General features: G+C 44.9%; 1 long non-coding RNA gene across 1 annotated transcript; it reads left to right on the plus strand.

Annotated features, from left to right (window-relative positions):
- The first annotated feature begins 14079 nt into the window (after positions 1-14079).
- On the plus strand, positions 14080-22644 carry LOC134929138 (uncharacterized). The gene is made up of 2 exons (XR_010178315.1): positions 14080-14151; positions 22291-22644. It is a non-coding gene; the product is annotated as an uncharacterized LOC134929138 (long non-coding RNA).
- Positions 22645-23664: the final 1020 nt, after the last annotated feature.

A 23664-nucleotide genomic window follows, 5' to 3' on the forward strand; every position in this document is an offset into this window, starting at 1 on the left:
AGAAGTATATCGAACTTCTCAGTTGGGGGTATCATCCGGCTCGTCTCATACCCGGCTTTTGCACAACATTACAGGCGCTTGCCAGCAGCAAGGGTGGATTAGCATTATTATATTGTGTTGAGCTATCTTGTGCTGCTGAACCGCGCCTGTACTGCATTGGTTAGGGATGCTGGCGTGAACCGCAAGGACAAAGGGGAAAAAAAAAAGCCATTTAAAAGTTTGTTGTTTTTTCTTTTGCACATGTAACCTTGCGTAAAGGCGCACACAGCGTACCGAAACTTTGCATCCATCCCACATACTGTTGCCATAGGTTATAACGGTCATTTATAGGTTTGTGTGAAACCGGATACATCTGTGTTGCTATATACATTTTAAGTAACCGTGTTAATTATATAGTTGTAAGAACATAAAATGCAGCTCTGGCCTAGTCTTTTAGGTTAAACAGAGCAATTGTGGGGTGTGTTCGTGAGCGACAATAGTTTATATCGCTCACATTTATACTGTGTAATTTGTTTTAGTGCGGGCGCACTTTTGTACACGTGGCCCGGACAAAGTACGTGAGCGCGCACAAGCGTGAAAAGGCACGTGCGGTTGCATAATTACGCAAGTTGCGTAAGATCGCTAACGCCAAGGACAAACCACACAATAGGTCAATTTAAAGCGGAGTAGTAGATGTTTATCTATAAATAGCACATAACTATCCGGTTTCAAACGCAGATTAGAATAACATTGATAAAGTGTGTTACCTCTGGGGAAAGCTATCAGTTAACAGGAAAGGATATTTTTCTGATCAGAAAACTATAGAGTGTTAGTGTGGGCTGAAAAAGGTGTGAATGTATTGAACCCCGCTTGGTGATCTTGGTGAACTAGGTGAAACTCGGTGAACTTGGTGAGCACGGTCTAGGTGAACACGTGCAACGGAGTGTGATAAAGCTTTGTGAAGTTGTTGTTTTAAAGGTTTTTTTTCCTTGGTATTACACTCCGGCTGTTTTGGAGCACAGTGTGAAGACTCCAGTGATCCTACTACTTATAGATAGCAAGTGTCTATAAGCGGTACGATTGGACCGCACGGTTGTGTGAGCGATACGTGGCGCAACGTGATACAAAGTTTTGCATATTTGTGCGTAAATCTCGTCATCATACGCGTTGTGTAAAGCACATGCAAGCGTGATTTGTGTAAAAATTGTCTTTTAGGCAGATATTCACTGGGTATGGTAAGTTACTCCTAAAGGCCCAGGGGATATAGGCCGAAGTAGGGCCTGCACTGGCTACGCGTGTCTGCTAAATAGGGCGGATCCGTGGTACTCGGAGCAGAAGAAGTTAGTGGAAGAACTTTGAGGACTTCCACCATTAGACTACTGTGTTTGGAGCATTTTTGGAAGTTTTCCCGTGTTAAAAGGGTCCACAATGGGAGCCAAGTGCACAACACAGGGACGTTCCTCAGTCAGGGTTCAGACAGCAGAATTGAGACCCAGGGGGTCAGCTCGGTTAGTTATGTGGGGGAAGTATGGTCCCCACACTGAGACCTTTTGTGATGAATGGACATGAATGACTGTGGGGGATAAAGCATCATTTCCTGGGATAGTTAGTTTTGATCCAGAGGTACTACACAATGTAAGGATTAGAATATGCCTGCTCAAATCCAGAAAGCAAAGGGTAAGGTATACAGATTGTTTAAACTTGTGGCAACAAGAGGGGGATGTGCAAAGGGAGCTTGCTCGTACAGCAAGTTCCAAACCAGGTAGAAGCGTGAATGCGGCAGCACCAGCACCACCATATGTTGATGGAGAGAAGAGTGTCACCACCAATGATACAAAGGTAGAGGTCAGGGAAATGCGCAGCGAATGTATTAAAACTAATGCCTGTACCTTGTACCCTGTTTTACCTTCTCCCCAAGATTACAGCAACGTAGAGGATGAGCATAGCATGATCTCAGCCCTTGCCCTGGCTGCCACCATGCACGACACAAGGGTGGGCATTGCCCAACCACCAAGGGCAGTGGCCGCATCAGCCAGTGAGGGGGCAGATGAGATTGTGGCGACTGGTAAGTACGGTACCGTCCATTATGCAGAAACAGTGACTCCCCGTATTGTAGAGACAAACAAGAAAGATGTGGTTGAGTTGCATCCAGTTAGGTGATTGCAGTCCCTAACGGGAGAACTGACACTCAGGGGGTGACCCCAATCAGGAACATTGAAATGTACTGTCCCTGATCCCGTATGGAGCTGAGGTCAATTATGGCAGAATTCCCTGACCCCAGAAAGGATTTAGTCGGTTGCCAGAAATATATAAGAGATTTAGGACTTTCCCAAGAACCCACAAACAAAGATTGGCGGACGGTGTTGCGAGCGAGTCTCCCCTCTAACATTGACATCCCAAATTTTATTACAGACTGCAACCTAGATGCAGAAGTGCCACTCACTGATGCTTACAATCAGGAGAATGTCAGGCAAATCAATATACAACTATGTTTGTATTTCCCAGCCGTAGTTAGATGGAATAAGATTTTTTCCATAAGACAGAAAGAGAATGAACTGGCATCCGAATATTTCCACAGAGCTTTGATGGAAATGGCTAAATTCACTGGGATTGAGGATATTAGAGACAATGTCAACCACAGGGAAGTAGCTGTCTCTGTATTAATGGAGGGATTGAAGGAGGCACTGAAAACCAGGGTGCAAACTTCTATGCCAAACTGGAGGGGTATTACGGTGACTGCACTTAGGGAATCAGCACTGGAGCACGACCGTAATATCCAGAAAACCAGGGAGGCACAAGGGGAGCGGTTGATGGTGATGAGCATCCAAGCACTGGAAGGAGCACCAACTCGATCAAAATCCCAGGCCCCTGACACATGGAAAAAGCCAAGAGTTTGTTATCTGTGTAAAAGGGAAGGGCATTATGCCAGCAATTGTAACAGCACACAAAAATTCAGACCCCCTAGACAAGAACACGAGCAAAGTAAATATACACATAGAGGAGATCAGGGATCATACAGGAGAGAGTACGAGCCGCATAGAGGGGAAACAAGGAGGTACCCACCACGGGAGGACTGGCAAGCCCCCGAATATTTACCGTTATCCCCCTCACATATCATAGCCGCCAACGCCCAAAGGGTGGGTCCACGTCCCCAATAGAGGTTAGGCCACACCTGTAGTCTGCAGCCTGTGAAGCTGATTGCTGGCCCTGGGAATGAACCTGAGGTCTTGGTCAAAGTAGCAGGAACACTACAACCATTTCTTGTAGATACAGGGGTGGCCAGATATGTACTCAAAGCTCCAACCACTTTACTGACACCGGGCAAAACAATTTCGGCAATGGGAGTAACAGGAACAGTGCAACAATACCCTTTGAGTAGACCTGCAGAGATTACGATAGGGCCCTTGCAGACCAAACACTCTATTCTGCTGGCTGCATCGGCTCTGACTAATCTGCTCGGCAGAGATTTATTGTGTAAAATGCGGTGTGTCATATATTGTACTCCTGAGGGTGTCTTCTTGGATATACCCGAGAATCATGTTCAGGAAGTGCAAGATATATTAGACACCCCTCAAAGGCTAATGTCGCACTCTGCTGTTATAGACAAGTGTCCATCAAAGGTAGTGGAAATGATCTCACAAATACCGGGTTCCCTTTAGACCAAAGATGGACAAGACACTGGATTGATGGCAAATGTAGCCCCAGTAGTAGTACAAGTAAAAGATGGTAGGATAGCTCCAAAAATCCCTCAGTATCCTCTGAAGCCAGAGGTGGAATTAGGAGTGTACCCCGTCATAGAGCGCTTGCTACAACAGGGCATCCTAGTCAGGACGTCCAGCACAGCCAATAGTCCCATCTTCCCTGTGAAAAAGAGTGGGGGGGGGGATTACCGGCTAGTGCAGGATTTAAGAGGGGTGAACAAAATAGTTGAGAGTCAATTCCCCGTAGTGCCCAATCCAGCTGTCATCTTGATGCAGATCCCCGCAACCTCTTCATACTTCACTGTCATTGATCTCTGTTCTGCCTTCTTTTCTGTCCCTCTCCACCCCGACAGTCAGTACCTTTTCGCCTTCTCTTACAGGGGAGTACAGTACACCTGGACTCCTCTTCCCCAAGGCTTCATTGACAGCCAAGTATCTTCTCCCAAGCACTGCATGACTGTTTGCAATCCTTTCAACCTGAAAATGGCTCAGTGCTAATACAGTATGTTGATGACTTATTGTTGTGCTCTGACTCATTTGAAACGTCCTTGGCAGATACGAAGCAGCTGCTGCTTCACCTCTTCCAGACAGGACACAAGGTTTCAAAGTATAAATTACAGTTGTGCAGTAAAAGGGTGAGGTATTTGGGGCATTGCTTGACACAAGGACAACGACACCTCACTGCTGATAGGATAGAAGCGATTCGCAACATGACTCTGCCACAAACCCAGCAACAGATCCGCACTTTCCTAGGAATGTGTGGGTACTGCCGAAACTGGATCCCAGGGTTCTCCATACTGGCTTTACCTTTGCAAGAGATGGTCTCTTCTCCAAAACAAACCAGATCGGATTTCGCACACAGATGAGTCCAAACTGGCATTTGAGAGACTCATACAGTGCCTATCACAGGCACCTGCATTAGGTATGCCAGATTATGGGAAACCCTTTGAATTGTACGGTACAGAGAGTGCTGGGTGTGCGGCAGGTGTTTTAACACAGAAACATGGTGATGCCAGTAGACCAGTAGCATACTACAGTGCACAGTTGGACACTGTAGCACGGTCTCTCCCCACATGCTTGCGAAGTGTTGCAGCGATAGCTTTGCTAGTGAGTAAGAGTGAAGACGTAGTGTTAGGACACAACCTGACCGTCCATACACCTCATGCAGTATCAGCCTTACTGAACTCTGCCCAAACCAGACATGTCTTATCTGCGCGGTTTACAAGGTGGGAATTATCACTAATTGCCCCTGTAAACATCACCATAAAGAGATGCAGCTCACTAAATCCTGCAACTTATCTGCCAATTGTGCCTGGACAGGCACAAAGGCTGGAGGATGAGAATGATGGTGAAGGAGGATTTAGTGCAGACACTGATACGCATGATTGTATAGAATATCTGAACCAGACTTTCAATGCGAGACCTGACATTAGTGACAACCCACTGGAAAACGTAGATTTAACTTTTTACACTGACGGTAGTTGCCACAGACAGACGGACTCGGGAGACCTGTGTACTGGATACGCAGTCGTAGATGACAGAGGTATCATAGAAGCTGAGCCCCTGGGCCGACTGCACTCAGCACAAGTTGCTGAGCTGGTCGCCCTAACCAGACCATGTGAACTGGCCAAGAGTAAGTCAGCTAATATATACACAGATTCTAGGTATGCCTTTGGAGTGGTACATGATTTCGGGGCCCTATGGCGCCTCAGAAATTTTCATGACAGCAGCTGGCACACCCGTGGCGCATGCGACCCACATCAAAAGATTGCTATCAGCAATACAAGACCCCGACAGAGTGGCTATTATCAAGTGCAAAGCCCACACTTATAGTCAAGACCCAGTGTCACTTGGTAACAGCCGGGCAGACGAAGCTGCCAAGGCAGCAGCAAGTTCAGCCACACTAACCAACATCACACCACTGATGACATTTAACACAATAAGCACACAACAACTCATTGAAATGCAAGATTTGTGTTCCCTGCAGGAGAAGTCCGTCTGGAAGGCGAAGGGATATGGAAGAGAGTCTTCGGGCCTTTGGACAGATGGGCACGGTAAGCCAGTGGCCCCCAAGGCATATCTTCCAGCCCTAGCGGAAGCAGCTCACGGCCTGACCCACTTGGGCAAGGAAGGTATGTGCAAACTGCTCAGGGCATACTGGAGTGCACCAGGGTTCTCATCTCATGCAGGTAGGAGGGCAATGGCTTGTATCACCTGCATGAGAAAGAATGTTGGGAAGACAATACCGACGGAACCATCCCATATCCCTCCTATGGACGGACCCTTCCAGGTAATACAAATAGACTTCATACAGTTACCACCCTGTAGGAATCTGAAATATGTCCTAGTGTGCACAGATGTCTTTTCAAATTGGGTAGAAGCATTCCCCGTTGCCAAAAATACTGCTACGTTCACTGCAAAGAAAATTGTGCAGGAATTTGTGTGTAGATATGGTATCCCTAGAATAATTGAAAGTGATAGGGGTACCCATTTTACAGGCGAAGTCTTTCAGGTCATGTGAAAACTGATGGGTATTAATAGCCAGCTACATACTCTGTACCGGCCACAGGCGAGCGCAAAGGTGGAGAGAATGAATAGCACTATTAAGAACAAGCTTAGCAAAGTGATGGTTGAAACTGGATTGTTGTGGCCAGAGGCATTGCCACTAGCATTGTACAGCATCAGAACCACTCCCATGCCACCACTTAACTTATCACCCTTTGAAGTTCTTTTTGGGCGACAACCTCACGTAATGATTGACCCACAGGATGATTTGAAATGTAATAATGAAGTGACTCTGCAATATTTGGTTAGGATGAGCCAGCAGCTCAGAAATCAACAAAGAAATCTAAAGCTGGTGATTCCTGACCTACCAAACAGTAATTGTCATGACATTGAACCTGGGGATTATGTGATGATTCGAAATTTCTTACGCTCAGGTTGCCTCATAGACAGGTGGGAAGGACCATACCAAGTTTTGTTAACCAGCACAACAGCATTGAAGGTTGCCGAGAGAGGGACTTGGGTCTACTCGTCCAATTGCAAGAAGGTCGCTGACCCGGAGAAGACTCGTGACAAAGAGCAGGTGGAAGAGAACCTCGTATCACTAGAGTGCTTGTTCCGGGAAAGTTGAGAGGCAGGACTGTTGAAAGGCATCTGAGCATGGAGAGTAACGAGAGTTAGAACGGTTGTTGTACCATTTTCTTTTTTCACATCCCCCTGCATTTTTCATTTCTTTTCTCCTTCTTATTTTCCTCCTTTCCCCTAACGAAATGGATCGGTTACAAGAGACTGCGTTTCGGGTTCTGTTAGTGACTTTGGTTTTAATAAGGACAACTTGAATTTTGTGAGGGTCCCAGAGAGGTGGAGCAAGGATCTGGATTGAGTTCTGATGGAGAGTATGGGCTGGTAGGACCCCAGGATCAGCGTATCACTTTCACCAAGGCTAGCATCAGAAAAAGGAAATCCACAAACGGGAACCCAACTCATCAATCACCAAAAATGTCATTTTATTTTTGTATGTACCGTTACATGTCTTCTGTTCATCTCTGTAGGGCTAGGTTAGTGAAACACACATAGTCATTAGATAATAGGGACACATAATTGCTAACACATATGGATCCCCACGATGTATCATCAGATAAATGTGCTCCCCATTTATCATATAGCTTGGTGGAGTTTGTTGGACCATGTACAGACCCTTAATAGGGGATGAGAAGGAATATAATGAATACTTCGCAAAACCTAGAAGCTTCACTGCACGATGATACATTCCCCTCAAGCATTTACTAATACATACACGCTTTTTCCTATCACAATAGGCCACACATTTTCTCACCTATGACTTTTTCTCTCACTTCAAGGTGCATATTCTAACACTGTATCTATGTATTATTATGTAAATATTTTCTGCATATTAATTATGGCAGTTATTGTTGACTGCCAAAGGGTGGACTGTCGAAGTCGGAAAATATTACAAACCCGCACTACACATACAGAAACCATTCAGAGTGGCTTCTGTGCGGTTGCGTATTAGCCGTGCGTGCACACACCCGGACGCTGCATACATTGGCTCGTGAAGCCTTGCGTATTAGCGTGGGGTGTGGGTAAATACGGTGACATACGCAGTCGCATAGAAAGGCCCCCAAAGCCATGTTCCATATTCAATCCTTATAGTACAGAATTTGTACAGACTGTAATCTTCAAAGGCAAGTTACTGTTCACACACAAGCTAATCAAACCACACATACACATTCTTCTAAAACAATGTCTTGAATATATCAAGACATGTCTTGTTTACGCAAAGGTTTGTGATCATGAAACAGGCACCCTGATCTGTGAGGAAAGTAAATATCTCTAGTTATCCTTATTGTTTCAGAGTGTATACTGAAGACAACACAAACCGAACAAGTCATCGTTTGGTGGGAGCCAGAACAATGGGAGACAAATATCCCAATAGATACACATAAGCCTGCGTTTTCAAATTATTAACTACAGGCAGCCTGCAGTCTAGAAAACCTTTGATATAATAGCAGGGAAACACTTATGGATATATATATATATATATATATATATATAAATATTTGTGTGTATCTTGAGAATGGTTGGTCATTTCATGTGTAGGATCATGTTGCTTGGAGATAGCATGACAGGGTAACATAATGAACATGGAAATATCTGTCACACATTGCATGTTTCCCAAACTTGGTGCACACATTGCACATAGTCTCCCCTTTCCCCTCATGCAACTTTTACTTATTTGGAAGGCACAACAAGGGAATTATACACCTTTACAGTATGCGAGGGGACAGTAACTGATCAGAGCATCATGCATGGTATCTACGTGTTCGGATAATTATGAGTAATAATCCGGTGTTGGTTTGGAGAAGATCGCATGTCGTTGCGAATAGTTATTCGCAAAGGCAGATTAAAGGTATATTTGTGTTTATTATGTACTTGGTATGCAGTGGGAATCCAGAGCTGACCAGCAGTACACACCCCTGGATCAAGGCATCGCCCATATCTTCAAACCGACCAATGACCTCTCCTGTACTGTAAACGAACATCCCTCCAACCAATCGGTGGAGAGCATACAACCCCATTGTATTGTATTTTGGGCAAGGGTATATAAACCTTGCACCTGGCCCGGTCGCTCTCTCTCTCTTGCTCTAAGGTCATCTTGCCAGATCGACTAGAGGACCGGATCCGGGTTGCGCAGGCGGACAAACGTACGTATCATTGGGTGTGACTCTCTCTCTGTGATTGAATTGTATTGTGTTGTACCATTTATATTTTAACTTATTGTAACCCCCTTCTACAAATATATTATTACTTGTTGCTGCTTTGGACCACAACATACAATCAAATACTGGTGTCGCGTTCAGTTTCTGTTGAGCGTTTGTATAGTGTAATTGCCACACCTAGAGCTGCCTCGTGCTCTCAGCGTGTCGGTCTGTGTGTACGCACTGAGTGTAAGCTGCACGGCTATTCCGGCGTGTGTACGCGAAGTGCGTGCACAGCATGGGACTGTGTACGCTAACTGGGGACAGAGTACGTAGGTAAAGGATTTAATACAGCGGCCGCAGCGGCTTCAGTTACAGTGTGCAATAGGGGTTAGTGGCTACTTTCCAAGAAGTATATCGAACTTCTCAACCCTTTCGGGTTTTGATTTTGATTTTGAATCTGGATGATTTAAAAAAAAAAAAAACAGCTAAAATCACAGATTGTGGGAGTAATTGTGATCCTACAGTATTATTACCCTCAAAACCTTTCACTTCCACTCATTTCCAGTCGATTCTGAACACTTCACACCTCACAATATTATTTTTAGGCCAAAAGGTTGCACCAAGGTCGCTGGATGACTAAGCCTAGCGACACAAGTGGGAGACACAAACACCTTGCCCGTCTAGGAGTGGCACTGCAGTGACAGACAGGATGGCACTTTTAAAAACTAGGCCACGAACAGTACATCATGCAAAGAAGAAAAAGAGGTGCAATGAGGTAGCTGGATGACTACGCTAAGTGACACAAGTATGTGTCACAAACACCTGGCCCATCTAGGAGTGGCACTGCAGTGTCAGACAGGATAGCAGATGTAAAACTAGGCCCCAAACTGCACGTGATGCAAAGAAAAAAAGAGGCGCACCAAGGTTGCTGGATGACTAAGCTAAGCGACACAAGTGTGCAGCACAAACACCTGGCCTATCTAGGAGTGGCACTGCAGTGTCAGACAGGATAGCAGATTTAAAACTAGGCCCCAAACAGCACATGATGCAAGAAAAAAAGAGGTGCACCGAGGTTGCTGGATGGCTAAGCTAAGCATGAGAAGCTGAGCCACCAGTCATGAAAAAAGGCCAAGGTCTTAACCTCTCCTTTTCCTCTAAATTGTGGTTCTACATTTCACAGGACAGCATCCCTTTATTATTACAGCACACAGAGCAGTGCCCCTTTATTTTCACAGCACCCCTGTATTCTTATAGCATTCAGGACCAGTGTAATGTTATTCTAACAGCAGCAGCACCCCTGAACTTTTATAACAGACAGGGCCAGTGTAATGTTGTTAAGACATCAGCAGCACCCCTATATTTCACAGCATACAGGAGCAGTGTGCCTTTAATTTGTGAGAACTGCACCCCTGAATTTTGATAGCAGACAAGGCCAGTGTAATGTTATTAAGACATCAGCAGCACCCCTATATTTCACAGCATACAGTAGCAGTGTGCTTTTAATTTGTAAGAACTGCACCCCTGAATGTTTATAGCAGACAGGGCTAGTGTAATGTTATTAAGACATCAGCACCCCTATATATCACAGCATCCAGGAACAGTATGCTTTTAATTTTTAACTGCACCCAAACCTTTATAGCAGACAGGGCTAGTGTAATGTTATTAAGACATCAGCACCCCTATATTTCACAGCATACAGGAGCAGTGTGCTTTTAATTTATAAGAACTGCACCCAAATTTTTATAGCAGGCAGGGCCAATGTAATATTGCTAAGACATCAGCACCTCTATAGTTCACAGTACCCCTGCCCCCTGTACAACACAGTGACAGCCAGGACAGCAACACACATGTACAGCTGCAGCACCCGGCAGTAACACCAATGACAGCCAGGACAGCAGGGACAGCCAGGACAGCACCCCTAAAACAGCACAGATAAACCACAGTGACTGCAGCAGCACCCCAAAAGAGCACACACTAACCCCTCGCCAGCACCCACAGAGAGGCAGAGGTCTATCTCCCTCCCTCTCCAAGTCCGGAGTGAAAATGGCGGTGACACATGGCTGTTTATATGGGATCCAAAGCTGCGAGATTATGACAGCAGGATGATAATGTTTTGCCTTGTTCTGGTTTACGAGTCTGGCGAGAAGTCCCAAGCTGGGCTCGGATACGGGCTCGGAATGGAGTGAATGATAAGTTGGTGTTGTCCTTATCTCTAATTTTCACATATCATGGAGACAATAATATGAAGAGAATCCATATTTATCAAGAAAACTTCATTTTATGTGAAGATCACATTTAATGTTTCCAGCCTTGTTTCTTTGGCAACCGGCTAACAATATCCTAAGCGACCACTGACGTGGACTTCCGGGTAACAGCCCACGTTCACTCCATACCCAATGGACATCCTGAGTCTGCTCCCGGCCGCCACGGGTGGAACACAGTTACTTCCAGCCACGATGCCAGCTGGTGGAATGCATATCGATCGTCACTTCCAGTTCCAGTAAAGTCTGGACCAGAAGTTGAGGTGATCGCTCAGTTGGAATGTGCCCATTGGACAGGATATTGTTTATTCACTAGACACAAGGGCATCAGGGGTATACAGCCTTGAAGAAGGGACCAGGATGCCCCAAAACGCATCAGTATAACACCACAGTGCTATTATCAACCCACCGATGCTTTGACTGACTTTGCTGCAATTTGGGAATCAGACTTTGGCAGCCACCAGAAGGGTATTTTCTCGGGGTATCCTGACTTTTCCATATCTGCGGCTTCCTTACATTCACAGCTATGACTTATTTCCAATCCAGCTGTATTCATACTTTTTAATTTTGTCCAAAACCTTTATTCATTTTGATTAATTATTCCTGTATTGTAATAAACCTGTACTGTATTTATCCACTCTGTCAAATGGTGTACTTGAAACAATACATCTAGTGTGATACAGCCTGCCAGATTAAGGTTTTATTAATTTAAAATTTAAAGGGATCAGGGCAATATTGGGTGAGTCACCATCTGCATACCCTGGCTCTCTTTATATGTTATACTGTATACCAATGTTGTGGTGTTTATTTCAGTGCCATCACTTTAGTATTATTGTTCTATATAGCAGTGCAATGCGATGATTGCTGGGTAGCCCAGTATTTTCTCATGGCGTGATATGGATCTGAATGCCAAGTTTATGAATATTCTGACAATCACTATTTTATTTTTTAAGTACTTTGAGCACCGGACTCATTATGCTTTGGCTATGGTTCATGCTTTTTTATTGTTGTGCAGCTTGGTGTTCACTACATTTTGTAATCTCTTGTGCTTGCACAGTTTTAAATATAAAAAAATATAATATGCTCACCAACACGTTTTTTCTCTCTGTTAGTGTCACCTAATATTAATATATTATACTCATAATCACCTACAGTTAATACAATATATTTTGCATACTGCAATTTCCATTTTGCTTTTTCTACTACTGTTTTCTAATTATCTATTATTTATTTGATAGTGATTTAATCCTCTAGAAATCTATACTATTGGACACAAAAATAATAAATACATATACAAACAGAAATATATTACACATATAATTCACATACAATACCTTATTTATATGGCTTCTGCCCTGTTCTATCAAGTCCCGAGGATATTATATAATGCAAGAATAAATCACATTTAAACAATACATACTTCCTATATATATATAATGATTCTACAGAAAAAAAACTTCTTTCTCTTTATTACATAACACTTTTCATTGTGCTTTATAGACTTCTATTAATAAAAACTAATGCTTTTTTAATTTGTTTTACTTTCATGCTGTGGGATGCACATTATGCATTGTATGAGGTCTGAAGCCTAGGACTTCTCCAAAATGGCCGCCGCCATCTAACTCTAAGAGCCTGTGTACTTCTAATAGATATTCATCTTCCGAAACCGGAAGTGGGGCAGAAGTACAGAGCTGCACAGCCGGAAGTGTGGCAAACTATGATTCACAGACATTGCCAATACCTGCGGACCGGAAGTGGGGAATCTGCACATGTGCAGTGGACGTTTATGGACACAGGAAGTGTGGCGGAAGTGCCACTGCTCAATGTACTTTATATTCTTTGTCAAAATTCTCTTTCTATACCACTAATTTTTGATAACTGTTAAGATTATGTCTCTCAATATGAAATGTGCATTACTGTAGCTCCAATTATCCTGTAGTGAAAAATTCATGAATTTCACGGTTTACTAATTATAACAGGAAATTATGTCATAGCCTATTCCCATAATGTAACCAGTTAAAACTATAACTAACCTGGCCATTTTTCCATCACTCTTGATGAAGTCAGCCGAGACGAAACGCATTGGGTGTACCTCACTGATTCCATATACTAAAATAAGCTCAAAAACTCTCATTTTTAGATTGCACTGTTTTTTAGTATTGTGATGGTCTTATATGATTTTATGTATTTTATGTCCCATTTTTTATTGTCCAATATGCATCTTTTTATGGTCTATAAACTGTTTAAATGTGGCTACCTATGTATTTAAATTAAAATATTGCTATTATCTTCTACTTAAAAAAATGGGCTTGCTTTTATCCACATAGAATATCTTATTAATATTTTATTCTCCAGACCCTTTTTGCCTTCTAATTCAGAATATAGCAGCTTAATCACCGTTGGTCGCTTTTTTCCCTATTCCTATACCGATATATATATATATATATATATATATATATATATATATAAACAAACAAACATAGCCAGCAGCATCCAATTTCAATAGAAAAAATCACATGGTATTTATTTATGCATATAGCAATGAAAAAGTGCAATGCATTTTAAATAAATTGCATCAAAACATGGGAGACTGGATTTCAAATATCACAATCAGAAAGCATCATAAAAGGAGTACTTATCCAGCAGATGTCAGGGTGGTAAAACAGTACCAGTCATCCCAAAAGGTTTAACAGCTCAACAGCTTTTTTGGTGCTGCAACAGCACCTTAGTCATGAGCATAACAAACCATTGTGCAGCCATCTCCTATATAAGACATGATTCAATCAATAAACTCACCTGCAAGCAAACAAACTACACCTGCGTCCCTGCTTCCACGAGACCGGAAGTACGCGCATAGGACAAGGCAGGATGTAGCGTCAGGTTGTCAAGGCAACCCAACAACAGCGCTAGTCCCGCGTGACCAGAAGTGTTGCGGCCGAATAGGAACTAACGGCCGTGTCACTAAGCAACAGAGGAAAAGAGCAGGTGACTATTCCATGTTGTCAGGGTAATCAAAAACATAAGAAAACAAGTAACAAATAGCCAGAAATGCCGCAATCAGTAGTTCTGCAATGTCAGAGTAATTAAAGACATAAGTTAAAAATCCATTTTCTCTGACGTCCTAGTGGATGCTGGGAACTCCGTAAGGACCATGGGGAATAGCGGCTCCGCAGGAGACTGGGCACAACTAAAAGAAAGCTTTTAGACTACCTGGTGTGCACTGGCTCCTCCCACTATGACCCCCCTCCAAGCCTCAGTTAGATTTCTGTGCCCGGCCGAGCTGGATGCACACTAGGGGCTCTCCTGAGCTCCTAGAAAGAAAGTTTATTTTAGGTTTTTTATTTTACAGTGAGACCTGCTGGCAACAGGCTCACTGCATCGAGGGACTAAGGGGAGAAGAAGCGAACCTACCTGCTTGCAGCTAGCTTGGGCTTCTTAGGCTACTGGACACCATTAGCTCCAGAGGGATCGACCGCATGGAACTGGCCTTGGTGTTCGTTCCCGGAGCCGCGCCGCCGTCCCCCTTACAGAGCCAGAAGCAAGAAGAGGTCCGGAAAATCGGCGGCAGAAGACATCAGTCTTCACCAAGGAAGCGCACAGCACTGCAGCTGTGCGCCATTGCTCCTCATACACACTTCACACTCCGGTCACTGAGGGTGCAGGGCGCTGGGGGGGGGGGGGCGCCCTGAGCAGCAATAAAAACACCTTGGCTGGCAAATATATCACAATATATAGCCCCAGAGGCTATATATGTGACAAATACCCCTGCCAGGATCCATAAAAAAGAGGGAGAAAAGTCAGCGAAAAAGGGGCGGAGCTATCTCCCTCAGCACACTGGCGCCATTTTCTCTTCACAGTGCAGCTGGAAGACAGCTCCCCAGGCTCTCCCCTGTAGTTTGCAGGCTCAAAGGGTTAAAAAGAGAGGGGGGGCACTAAATTTAGGCGCAATATTGTATATACAAGCAGCTATTGGGAAAAATTCACTCAATATAGTGTTAATCCCTAAATTATATAGCGCTCTGGTGTGTGCTGGCATACTCTCTCTCTGTCTCCCCAAAGGGCTGTGTGGGGTCCTGTCCTCAGTCAGAGCATTCCCTGTGTGTGTGCGGTGTGTCGGTACGGCTGTGTCGACACGTTTGATGAGGAGGCTTATGTGGTGGCAGAGCAGATGCCGATAAATGTGATGTCGCCCCCTGTGGGGCCGACACCAGAGTGGATGGATAGGTGGAAGGTATAAACCGACAGTGTCAACTCCTTACATAAAAGGCTGGATGACGTAACAGCTGTGGGACAGCCGGCTTCTCAGCCGCTCAGGGGCGGAACTACTGGCGGGGCAGGCAGTGCATTGCACTGGGGCCCCGCCGCACTCAAGGGCCCACAGCCGCCGGCCGGCATTACATGAATGAGTCACAATGACTCATTGTATGTCATGCCGCAGCCGCACACCAGCGCTCCCGTGACCCGTCCGTCATAAGGAACGATTCTGGCCACCCACACACGAAGGAGGGAGGAGGGTCCATCCCTCCCTCCCTCATATACAAACAGGTCACAGTCTCTCAGTGAAGGAGAGAGCCGCAGCAGCGCTTTGTTACTGGTGGAGGCGCTGCTGCTGCTGCTCCTCTGCTTCACTATAGGCTGTCTCTGAGAACAGCCTATAGGGAAGCAGAGGGGCAGCAGCAGCAGCGCCTCCACCAGTAACACAGCGCTGCTGCGGCTCCCTCCTTCACCTCCCTCCTCCTTCTTCTCTACTGCCCGGGAAGCTGCACCGAGGAGCCTGAGCCAACAGAGAGGGTAAGTATAATTCTTCTTTCTTTCTTTCTTTCTTTCTTTCTTTCTTTCTTTCTTTCTTTCTTTCTTTCTTTCTTTCTTTCTTTCTTTCTTTCTTTCTTTCTCTTTCTTTTTTTATTTGTTGGGACTGCCTGCCGCAATGTGTAAAAAGGGGGGACTGCCTGCCGCTATGTATAAAAATGGGGAATCTGCCTGCCGCAATGTAAAAATGGGGAATCTGCCTGCCGCAATGTAAAAATGGGGAATCTGCCTGCCGCAATGTGTAAAAATGGGGAATCTGCCTGCCGCAATGTAAAAATGGGGAATCTGCCTGCCGCAATGTGTAAAAATGGGGAATCTGCCTGCCGCTATGTATAAAAATGGGGAATCTGCCTGCCGCAATGTGTAAAAATGGGGAATCTGCCTGCCGCTATGTATAAAAATGGGGAATCTGCCTGCCGCTATGTGTAAAAAGGTAGAATCTGCCTGCCGCTATGTATAAAAATGGGGAATCTGCCTGCCGCTATGTGTAAAAAGGTAGAATCTGCCTGCCGTAATGTGTAAAAAGGGCACGCTATCTGCCGTTATGTGTAAAAGTGTATGGTGTCTGCCGTAATGTGTAAAATGGGGACGCTGTCTGCCGTAATGTGTAAAAAGTGCACGCTGTCTGACGTTATGTGTAACGAGGGCACGCTGTCTGCCATTGTGTAAAAAGTGTATGCTGCCTGCCGCTATGTGTAACGAGGGCACGCTGTCTGCCGTTATGTGTAAAAAGTGCACGCTGTCTGCCGTTATGTGTAAAAAGGGGAATCTGTTCGCTGTAAGGAGTAAAAGGGTCTCTACCTGGTGTAGTGGTGCTACTGTGCGGCGTAATTTGAAGAATGGAGACTACTGTGCACCGTTTTATGAATTGGTATTATTTTGTGGACACACCCCTTCCCCACGAAGCCACGCCACTATGTATTTTTGCGCGCGCCTACGGCGCGCACTGCCCGTGGGGTGGACTTGGATGGGATGGGGGGGGGGCCCAAAGCATTTTGTTGCACCTGGGCCCACCGCTTGCTTGTTCCGCCACTGCAGCCGCTCCTGCCCAGGCGTCTCAAAGGCCATCAGGGGCTCAAAAACGCCCGCTCCCTCAGATGGCGGAGTCTGACTCCAGTGTCGACGAGGTTGAGACATATACACAATCCACTAGGAACATCCGTTACATGATCCCGGCAATAAAAAATATGTTACACATTTCTGACATTAACCCAAGTACCACTAAAAAAGGGTTTTATGTGTGGGGAGAAAAAGCAGGCAGTGTTTTGATCCCCCATCAAATGAGTGAATGAAGTGTGAAAAAGCATGGGTTCCCCCGATAAGAAATTGGTAATTTCTAAAAAGTTACTGATGGCGTACCCTTTCCAGCCAGAGGAAAGGTCACGTTGGGAGATATCCCCTAGGGTGGATAAGGCGCTCACACGTTTGTCAAAAAAGGTGGCACTGCCGTCTTAGGATACGGCCACTTTGAAGGTACCTGCTGATAAAAAGCAGGAGGCTATCCTGAAGTCTGTATTTACACACTCAGGTACTAGACTGAGACCTGCAGATAGTGCTGCTGCAGCGTGGTCTGTGACCCTGTCAAACAGGGATACTATTTTGCGAACATAAGAGCATATTAAAGACATCGTCTTATATATGAGGGATGCACAGAGGGATATTTTGCCGGCTGGCATCCAGAATTAATGCAATGTTCATTCTGTCAGGAGGGTATTAGAGACCCGACACTGGACAGGTGATGCTGACTTTAAAAGGCACATAGAGCCTTATAAGGGTAAGGAATTGTTTGGGGATGGTCTCTGGGACCTCGTATCCATAGCAACAGCTGGGAAGAAATTTTTTTACCTCAGGTTTCCTCACAGCCTAAGAAAGCACTGTATTATCAGATACTGTCCTTTCGGCTTCAGAAAAGCAAGCGGGTCAAAGGCGCTTCCTTTCTGCACAGAGAAGAGGGAAGAGGGAAAAAGCTGCACCAGTCAGCCAGTTCCCAAAATCAAAATTCTTCCCCCGCTTCCTCTGAGTCCACCGCATGACGCGGGGGCTCCACAGGCGTAGCCAGTTACGGTGGGGGGCCGCCTCAAAAATTTCACGATCAGTGGGCTCGCTCACAGGTGGATCCCTGGATCCTTCAAGTAGTATCTCAGGGGTACAAGCTGGAATTCGAGGCGTCTCCCCCCCCCCGCCGTTTCCTCAAATCTGCCTTGCCGACAACTCCCTCAGGCAGGGAGGCTGTGCTAGAGGCAATTCACAAGCTATATTCCCAGCAGGTGATAGTCAAGGTGCCCCTACTTCAACAAGGACGGGGTTACTATTCCACACTGTTTGTGGTACCGAAACCGGACGGTTCGGTGAGACCCATGTTAAATTTGAAATCCTTGAACACATACATATAAAAATTCAAGTTCAAGATGGAATCGCTCAGGGCGGTTATTGCAAGCCTGGAGGAGGGGGATTACATACCTACATGTCCCCATTTACCATCCTCACCAGGAGTACCTCAGATTTGTGGTACAGGATTGCCATTACCAATTCCAAACACTGCCGTTTGGACTGTCCACGGCACTGAGGGTCTTTACCAAGGTAATGGCAGAAATGATGAAACTCCTTCGAAAAAAGGGAGTTTTAATTATCCTGTACTTGGACGATCTCCTTATAAAGGCGAGGTACAAGGAGCAGTTGTTGGTCGGAGTAGCACTATCTCGGGAAGTGCTACAACAGCACGGATGGATTCTATACATTCCAAAGTCACAGCTGGTTCCTACCACACGCCCACTGTTCCTGGGGATGGTTTTGGACACAGAACAGAAAAAAGTATTTCTCCCGCAGGAGAAAGCCAAGGAGCTGTCATCTCTAGTCAGAGACCTCCTGAAACCAAAACAGGTATCGGTGCATCACTGCACACGAGTCCTGGGAAAAATGATAGCTTCTTACGAAGCAGAATTCCATTCGGCAGGTTCCATGCAAGAACCTTTCAGTGGGACCTCTTGGACAAGTGGTCGGGATCGCATCTTCAGATGCATCGGCTGATAACCCTGTCTCCAAGGACCAGGGCATCTCTACTGTGGTGGCTGCAGAGTGCTCATCTTCAAGAGGGCCGCAGATTCGGCATACAGGACTGGGTCCTGGTAACCACGGATGCCAGCCTTCGAGGCTGGGGGGCAGTCACACAGGGAAGAAATTTCCAAGGACTTTGGTCAAGTCAGGAGTCGTCCCTACACATAAATATTCTGGAACTGAGGGCCATTTACAATGCCCTAAGTCTGGCAAGGCCTCTGCTTCAAAACCAGCCGGTACTGATCCAATCAGACAACATCACGGCAGTCGCCCATGTAAACCGACAGGGCGGCACAAGAAGCAGGATGGCGATGGCAGAAGCCACAAGGATTCTCCGATGGGCGGAAAATCACGTCTTAGCACTGTCAGCAGTGTTCATTCCGGGAGTGGTCAACTGAGAAGCAGACTTCCTCAGCAGACACGACCTACACCCGGGAGAGTGGGGACTTCATCCAGAAGTCTTCCAACTGTTGGTAAACTGTTGGGAAAGGCCACAGGTGGACATGATGGTGTCCCGCCTAAACACAAAACTAGATATTGCGCCAGGTCAAGGGACCCTCAGGCGATAGCTGTGGACGCTCTAGTGACACCGTGGGTGTACCAGTCGGTTTATGTATTCCCTCCTCTGCCTCTCATACCAAAGGTACTGAGAATAATAAGAAGACGAGGAGAAAGAACGATACTCGTGGTTCCGGATGGGCCAAGAAGAGCTTGGTACCCAGAACTTCAAGAAATGATATCAGAGGACCCATGGCCTCTACCGCTCAGACAGGATCTGCTACAGCAGGGGCCCTGTCTGTTCCAAGACTTACCGCGGCTGCGTTTGACGGCATGGCGGTTGTATTACGGATCCTAAAGGAAAAGGGCATTCTGGAGGAAGTCATTCCTACGCTGATAAAAGCCAGGAAAGAAGTAACCGCAAACCATTATCACCGTATTTGGCGAAAATATGTTGCATGGTGTGAGGCCAGGAAGGCCCCAACAGAGGAATTTCAGCTGGGTCGTTTTCTGCACTTCCTACAGTCAGGAGTGTCTATGGGCCTAAACTTGAGTTCCATTAAGGTCCAGATTTCGGCACTGTCGATTTTCTTCCAGAAAGAACTGGCTTCACTGCCTGGAGTTCAGACATTTGTAAAGGGAGTGCTACATATTCAGCCCCCTTTTGTGCCTCCTGTGGCACCTTGGGATCTCAACGTGGTGTTGAGTTTCCTAAAATCACATTGGTTTGAGCCACTTAAAACTGTGGATTTGAAATATCTCACATGGAAAGTGGTCATGTTATTGGCCTTGGCTTCGGCCAGGCGTGTGTCAGAATTGGCGGCTTTGTCATGTAAAAGCCCTTATCTGATTTTCCATATGGATAGGGCAGAATTGAGCACTCGTCCCCAGTTTCTCCCTAAGGTGGTATCAGCTTTTCACTTGAACCAACCTATTGTAGTGCCTGCGGCTACTAGGGACTTGGAAGATTCCAAGAAACTGGACGTAGTCAGGGCCTTAAAAATTTATATTTCCAGGACGGCTGGAGTCAGGAAAATTGACTCGCTTTTTATCCTGTAGACACCCAATAAAATAGGTGCTCCTGCTTCTAAGCAGACTATTGCTCGCTGAATTTGTAGCACAATTCAGCTGGAGCATTCTGCGGCTGGATTGCCGCATCCTAAATCAGTAAAAGCCCATTCCACGAGGAAAGTGGGCTCATCTTGGGCGGCTGCCCGAGGGGTCTCGGCTTTACAACTTTGCCGAGCTGCAACTTGGTCAGGGGCAAACACGTTTGCAAAATTCTACAAATTTGATACCCTGGCTGAGGAGGACCTTGAGTTCTCTCATTCAGTGCTGCAGAGTCATCCGCACTCTCCCGCCCGTTTGGGAGCTTTGGTATAATCCCCATGGTCCTTACGGAGTTCCCAGCATCCACTAGGACGTCAGAGAAAATAAGATTTTACTCACCGGTAAATCTATTTCTCGTAGTCCGTAGTGGATGCTGGGCGCCCATCCCAAGTGCGGATTGTCTGCAATACTTGTATGTAGTTATTGCCTAACTAAGGGTTATTGTTGAGCCATCTGTTGAGAGGCTCAGTTATATTTCATACTGTTAACTGGGTATAGTATCACAAGTTATACGGTGTGATTGGTGTGGCTGGTATGAGTCTTACCCGGGATTCAAAATCCTTCCTTATTGTGTCAGCTCTTCCGGGCACAGTATCCTAATTGAGGCTTGGATGAGGGTCATAGTGGGAGGAGCCAGTGCACACCAGGTAGTCTAAAAGCTTTCTTTTAGTTGTGCCCAGTCTCCTGCGGAGCCGCTATTCCCCATGGTCCTTACGGAGTTCCCAGCATCCACTACGGACTACGAGAAATAGATTTACCGGTGAGTAAAATCTTATTATAAACGGAGAACATGCCAAAATAACAGCCGCGTTACCATGGAAACCATAGCCCCCAATTGGGAGCTGCTACCATAGTGACCCTGGCAAAATGCAGACAAAAAACAGACAAAAAGTCTATAATGACACCTCCGGCTATAGGTACTATATTAGATATTGTTTCCGCCCTGTGTATATTCAAAGATGGCCACACAACTCAAATACAAACACATACAGACAAATGCAAACAACTAGAGAACATCCATATACAGAAAAAAGAGCAGCAACATCAAGACTCAATATATTAATGTTAATATGTACCACCATCAGGTTCACCTAACCTCCCCTACGAAAAGCAATTTAAAGATTGTGCCTCATTGAGACCATTAGGACTAACAGCATTAAGGCGATATATCCACATACATTCCTTCTGCAGAAGAAGTTTTTCTCCGATCCCCACCTTTTCTGAGGGGTGGTATGTGGTCAATTGGCAGGCAGCGAAACTACCTGAATGTATGGTTGTACAACTGGAAGTGTCTTACCACTGGAGGAGTATTAGAGTCCATTTTTACCATGGCCTTTTTAATGGATGATCGGTGCATGGTAATCCGTTCCTTAAGTGAGCAAATTGTTTTCCCCACATAGACTTTATCGCAGGGACATATAATCACGTATATTACAAATCGACTATCACAGTCCAAATGATGTTTTATATCATATACAGTTCCTTTAGCAGGGTCCACAAACTTATCCCCCAAGCACAAAAAATGGCAATTTACACACCCATGACATCTGTATACTCCATTCTTGGGTCGCAACCAAGTTGTACTTTAAATAGGCCCGATATCTGATTTGGCCACAATGTCCTTGATGTTTTGACTCCTTTTATAACAAAAAGGGGATTCTTCTAGCAAAAAGGTCCAATGATATCATCCGACTGAACTATGTGCCAGTGCTTCAAAACTGTTTCACGAATGTGCTTAGAGGAAATCAAATATGTGGCTGAAGACACCAATCTATTCATATCGCAATCGCATCACCATTAGCCTGCTGGGTGGCCCTGTACTGTGCGGCACCCAGTATGAGATTCTAGCCACTCTATGAAAACTGCTAAATTAAGCAATTAAGAAACAGAACTTACTACCCAAGGACAATTATTTTGTTATATACTGTAGTGAATGAAAATCCCATGTAAAATCTCCTTTTAGATATACTTTGATATGGATGAAATATTATATACTGTACTTTCTCACGTGAGTGCTATAGACTCTTTTTTTTAAATGTGGATGCATCAGTAAGTAGTGAGAACAATTAAAGTAATTTCCCACTACTCATAAAATATCATAGAACTGTTCACATCACCATCTGATTGGATGAAGACTTCAGAGGTCATAGAATATAGACTCAATTCCTAAACTTTGTCCTGTCACTCAGGATAAATTTTATTGATGTGAGCAATGTTGCAAAATGTACAGGATATGTAGAGTAGCAACATCACATTTTAGTAAGAGTTCCAGCTGCACTAGGTTTTAATAATAATACTACAGGTTGAGTATTCCATATCCAAATATTCCGAAATACGGAATATTCCGAAATACGGACTTTTTTGAGTGAGAGTGGAATAGTGAAACCTTTGTTTTTTGATGGCTCAATGTAAACAAACTTTGTTTAATACACAAAGTTATTAAAAATATTGTATTAAATGACCTTTAGGCTGTGTGTATAAGGTGTATATGAAACATAAATGATTTGTGTGAATGTAGACACACTTTGTTTAATGCATAAAGTTATAAAAAATATTGTCTAAAATAACCTTCAAGCTGTGTGTATAAGGTGTATATGTAACATAAATGCATTCTGTGCTTATAATTAGGTCCCATCACCATGATATCTCATTATGGTATGCAATTATTCCAAAATACGGAAAAATCCGATATCCAAAATACCTCTGGTCCCAAGCTTTTTGGATAAGGGATACTCAACCTGTAATAGTAATAATATTATGCATCCATTTATCACAATTTATCTTGTTATTCTCTGGTCAAGACCAAGGTAAAATGCTTTAGACACTGATATAGCCCTTTCACATCGCAAAAATAACCCGGTATATTGCCGAGTTTGAGCCGTGTCAACCCGGTTTGAGGTGCAGTGTGAAAGCACCATTATGAATTTACCGTGTCAAACAACCCGGTATTTCAACCCGTGTAAAAAGAAGGATCCTACATGGTTCGGAACCGGTTCATTTGGCAGTGTGAAAGCCTCAGACCCGCTA

Source organism: Pseudophryne corroboree, chromosome 5 (genome assembly GCF_028390025.1).
Source record: "Pseudophryne corroboree isolate aPseCor3 chromosome 5, aPseCor3.hap2, whole genome shotgun sequence".
In the NCBI taxonomy this organism is placed as follows: domain Eukaryota; kingdom Metazoa; phylum Chordata; class Amphibia; order Anura; family Myobatrachidae; genus Pseudophryne; species Pseudophryne corroboree.